This window comes from Rhinoderma darwinii (genome assembly GCF_050947455.1).
Source record: "Rhinoderma darwinii isolate aRhiDar2 chromosome 2 unlocalized genomic scaffold, aRhiDar2.hap1 SUPER_2_unloc_37, whole genome shotgun sequence".
Classification (NCBI taxonomy): Eukaryota; Metazoa; Chordata; class Amphibia; order Anura; family Rhinodermatidae; genus Rhinoderma; species Rhinoderma darwinii.
The window spans coordinates 1-7,500 of record NW_027461704.1 but is presented as its reverse complement, the minus strand read 5'-3'; positions in this window follow the sequence as shown (position 1 = coordinate 7,500).

The window sequence follows — 7,500 nt, the reverse complement described above, 5'->3', positions numbered from 1 at the left end:
TCACCCATGGGATATATATATATAATACAGGACACAGTATAGTCACCCATGGGATATATATATATATATATATATATATATATAATACAGGATACAGTATAGTCACCCATGGAATATATATATATATATATAATACAGGATACAGTATAGTCACCCATGGAATATATATATATAATACAGGACACAGTATAGTCACCCATGGAATATATATATATAATACAGGACAAAGTATAGTCACCCATGGAATATATATATATAATACAGGATACAGTATAGTCACCCATGGAATATATATATATATATATAATACAGGATACAGTATAGTCACCCATGGGAGATATATATATATATATATATATATATATATATATATATATATATATATAATACAGGATACAGTATAGTCACCCATGGAATATATATATATATAATACAGGATACAGTATAGTCACCCATGGAATATATATATATATATAATACAGGATACAGTATAGTCACCCATGGAATATATATATATATAATACAGGACACAGTATAGTCACCCATGGAATATATATATATATAATACAGGATACAGTATAGTCACCCATGGAATATATATATATAATACAGGATACAGTATAGTCACCCATGGAATATATATATATATATATATATATATATATATATATATATATATAATACAGGACACAGTACAGTCACCCATGGAATATATATATATATATATAATACAGGATACAGTATAGTCACCCATGGAATATATATATATATATAATACAGGACACAGTATAGTCACCCATGGAATATATATATATATATATATATAATACAGGACACAGTATAGTCACCCATGGAATATATATATATATATATATAATACAGGATACAGTATAGTCACCCATGGAATATATATATATATAATACAGGACACAGTATAGTCACCCATGGAATATATATATATATATAAAATACAGGACACAGTATAGTCACCCATGGAATATATATATATATAATACAGGACACAGTATAGTCACCCATGGAATATATATATATAATACAGGACACAGTATAGTCACCCATGGAATATATATATATATAATACAGGATACAGTACAGTCACCCATGGAATATATATATATAATACAGGACACAGTATAGTCACCCATGGAATATATATATATATATAATACAGGATACAGTATAGTCACCCATGGGATATATATATATAATACAGGACACAGTATAGTCACCCATGGAATATATATATATATAATACAGGACACAGTATAGTCACCCATGGGATATATATATATATAATACAGGATACAGTACAGTCACCCATGGGATATATATATATAATACAGGACACAGTATAGTCACCCATGGAATATATATATATATAATACAGGACACAGTATAGTCACCCATGGAATATATATATATAATACAGGACACAGTATAGTCACCCATGGAATATATATATATAATACAGGATACAGTATAGTCACCCATGGAATATATATATATATAATACAGGATACAGTATAGTCACCCATGGAATATATATATATAATACAGGATACAGTATAGTCACCCATGGAATATATATATATATATATAATACAGGACACAGTATAGTCACCCATGGAATATATATATATATAATACAGGATACAGTATAGTCACCCATGGAATATATATATATATAATACAGGATACAGTATAGTCACCCATGGAATATATATATATAATACAGGATACAGTATAGTCACCCATGGAATATATATATATATATAATACAGGACACAGTATAGTCACCCATGGGATATATATATATAATACAGGATACAGTATAGTCACCCATGGAATATATATAATAAAATACAGGATACAGTACAGTCACCCATGGAATATATATATATATAATACAGGACACAGTATAGTCACCCATGGGATATATATATATAATACAGGATACAGTATAGTCACCCATGGAATATATATAATAAAATACAGGATACAGTACAGTCACCCATGGAATATATATATATATAATACAGGACACAGTATAGTCACCCATGGGATATATATATATAATACAGGATACAGTATAGTCACCCATGGGATATATATATATAATACAGGACACAGTACAGTCACCCATGGAATATATATATATATATATATATATATATATATATATAATACAGGACACAGTATAGTCACCCATGGGATATATATATATAATACAGGATACAGTATAGTCACCCATGGGATATATATATATAATACAGGACACAGTATAGTCACCCATGGAATATATATATAATACAGGATACAGTATAGTCACCCATGGAATATATATATATATATAATACAGGACACAGTATAGTCACCCATGGAATATATATATATATATATATATATATATATATATATATATATATAATACAGGATACAGTATAGTCACCCATGGAATATATATATATAATACAGGACACAGTATAGTCACCCATGGAATATATATATATATATATATATATATATATATAATACAGGATACAGTATAGTCACCCATGGAATATATATATATATATATATATATATATATATAATACAGGATACAGTATAGTCACCCATGGAATATATATATATAATACAGGATACAGTATAGTCACCCATGGAATATATATATATAATACAGGATACAGTATAGTCACCCATGGAATATATATATATAATACAGGATACAGTATAGTCACCCATGGAATATATATATATATATATATAATACAGGATACAGTATAGTCACCCATGGGATATATATAATACAGGACACAGTACAGTCACCCATGGAATATATATATATATATATATATATATATATATATATATATATATAATACAGGATACAGTATAGTCACCCATGGAATATATATATATATATATATATATATATATATATAATACAGGACACAGTATAGTCACCCATGGAATATATATATATATAATACAGGATACAGTATAGTCACCCATGGAATATATATATATATAATACAGGACACAGTATAGTCACCCATGGAATATATATATATAATACAGGACACAGTATAGTCACCCATGGAATATATATATATATAATACAGGATACAGTATAGTCACCCATGGAATATATATATATATATATATATATATATATATATATATATATATAATACAGGATACAGTATAGTCACCCATGGAATATATATATATATATATATATATATATATATATATATATATATATATATATAATACAGGATACAGTATAGTCACCCATGGGATATATATATATATATATATATATATATATATATATATATATATAATACAGGACACAGTATAGTCACCCATGGAATATATATATATAATACAGGATACAGTATAGTCACCCATGGAATATATATATATATAATACAGGATACAGTATAGTCACCCATGGAATATATATATATAATACAGGATACAGTATAGTCACCCATGGAATATATATATATATAATACAGGATACAGTATAGTCACCCATGGAATATATATATATATAATACAGGATACAGTATAGTCACCCATGGAATATATATATATATATATATATATATATATATATATATATATATATATATATAAAATACAGGACACAGTATAGTCACCCATGGAATATATATATATATATATATATATATATATATATAATACAGGACACAGTATAGTCACCCATGGAATATATATATATATATATATATATAATACAGGATACAGTATAGTCACCCATGGAATATATATATATATATATATATATATATATAATACAGGACACAGTATAGTCACCCATGGAATATATATATATATATATATATATATATATATACATATATATATATATATATAATACAGGACACAGTATAGTCACCCATGGAATATATATATATATAATACAGGACACAGTATAGTCACCCATGGAATATATATATATATATATATATATATATATAATACAGGATACAGTATAGTCACCCATGGAATATATATATATATAATACAGGACACAGTATAGTCACCCATGGAATATATATATATATATATATATAATACAGGACACAGTATAGTCACCCATGGAATATATATATAATACAGGACACAGTATAGTCACCCATGGAATATATATATATAATACAGGATACAGTATAGTCACCCATGGAATATATATATATATATATATATATATATATATATATATATATATATATATATATAATACAGGACACAGTATAGTCACCCATGGAATATATATATATATAATACAGGATACAGTATAGTCACCCATGGAATATATATATATATATAATACAGGACACAGTATAGTCACCCATGGAATGTATATATATATATATATATATATATATATTATATATATATATATATATATATATATATATATAATACAGGACACAGTATAGTCACCCATGGAATATATATATATATATATAATACAGGACACAGTATAGTCACCCATGGAATATATATATATATATATATATAATACAGGATACAGTATAGTCACCCATGGAATATATATATATATGATACAGGACACAGTATAGTCACCCATGGAATATATATATATATATATATAATACAGGACACAGTATAGTCACCCATGGAATATATATATATATAATACAGGACACAGTATAGTCACCCATGGAATATATATATATATATATATATATATATATATATATATATATATATATATATATATAACACAGGATACAGTATAGTCACCCATGGAATATATATATATATATATATATATATAATACAGGACACAGTATAGTCACCCATGGAATATATATATATATATAATACAGGACACAGTATAGTCACCCATGGAATATATATATATATAATACAGGACACAGTATAGTCACCCATGGAATATATATATATATATATAATACAGGACACAGTATAGTCACCCATGGAATATATATCTATATATAATACAGGATGCAGTATAGTCACCCATGGGATAGATATATATATATAATACAGGATACAGTATAGTCACCCATGGAATATATATATATATATAATACAGGATGCAGTATAGTCACCCATGGAATATATATATATATATAATACAGGATGCAGTATAGTCACCCATGGGATATATATATATAATACAGGATACAGTATAGTCACCCATGGAATATATATATATAATACAGGATACAGTATAGTCACCCATGGAATATATATATAATACAGGATACAGTATAGTCACCCATGGAATATATATATATATATATATATATATATATATATAATACAGGACACAGTATAGTCACCCATGGAATATATATATATATATAATACAGGATACAGTATAGTCACCCATGGAATATATATATAATACAGGACACAGTATAGTCACCCATGGAATATATATATATATATATAATACAGGATACAGTATAGTCACCCATGGAATATATATATATATATATAATACAGGATACAGTATAGTCACCCATGGAATATATATATATAATACAGGATACAGTATAGTCACCCATGGAATATATATATATATAATACAGGATACAGTATAGTCACCCATGGAATATATATATATATATAATACAGGATACAGTATAGTCACCCATGGAATATATATATATATATAATACAGGACACAGTATAGTCACCCATGGAATATATATATATATAATACAGGATACAGTATAGTCACCCATGGAATATATATATATAATACAGGATACAGTATAGTCACCCATGGAATATATATATATATATATATATATATATATATATATATATATATAATACAGGACACAGTACAGTCACCCATGGAATATATATATATATATATATAATACAGGATACAGTATAGTCACCCATGGAATATATATATATATATAATACAGGACACAGTATAGTCACCCATGGAATATATATATATATATATATATAATACAGGACACAGTATAGTCACCCATGGAATATATATATATATATATATATATAATACAGGATACAGTATAGTCACCCATGGAATATATATATATATAATACAGGACACAGTATAGTCACCCATGGAATATATATATATATATAAAATACAGGACACAGTATAGTCACCCATGGAATATATATATATATAATACAGGACACAGTATAGTCACCCATGGAATATATATATATAATACAGGACACAGTATAGTCACCCATGGAATATATATATATATAATACAGGATACAGTACAGTCACCCATGGAATATATATATATAATACAGGACACAGTATAGTCACCCATGGAATATATATATATATATAATACAGGATACAGTATAGTCACCCATGGGATATATATATATAATACAGGACACAGTATAGTCACCCATGGAATATATATATATATAATACAGGACACAGTATAGTCACCCATGGGATATATATATATATAATACAGGATACAGTACAGTCACCCATGGGATATATATATATAATACAGGACACAGTATAGTCACCCATGGAATATATATATATATAATACAGGACACAGTATAGTCACCCATGGAATATATATATATAATACAGGACACAGTATAGTCACCCATGGAATATATATATATAATACAGGATACAGTATAGTCACCCATGGAATATATATATATATAATACAGGATACAGTATAGTCACCCATGGAATATATATATATAATACAGGATACAGTATAGTCACCCATGGAATATATATATATATATATAATACAGGACACAGTATAGTCACCCATGGAATATATATATATATAATACAGGATACAGTATAGTCACCCATGGAATATATATATATATAATACAGGATACAGTATAGTCACCCATGGAATATATATATATAATACAGGATACAGTATAGTCACCCATGGAATATATATATATATATAATACAGGACACAGTATAGTCACCCATGGGATATATATATATAATACAGGATACAGTATAGTCACCCATGGAATATATATAATAAAATACAGGATACAGTACAGTCACCCATGGAATATATATATATATAATACAGGACACAGTATAGTCACCCATGGGATATATATATATAATACAGGATACAGTATAGTCACCCATGGAATATATATAATAAAATACAGGATACAGTACAGTCACCCATGGAATATATATATATATAATACAGGACACAGTATAGTCACCCATGGGATATATATATATAATACAGGATACAGTATAGTCACCCATGGGATATATATATATAATACAGGGACACAGTACAGTCACCCATGGAATATATATATATATATATATATATATATATATATAATACAGGACACAGTATAGTCACCCATGGGATATATATATATAATACAGGATACAGTATAGTCACCCATGGGATATATATA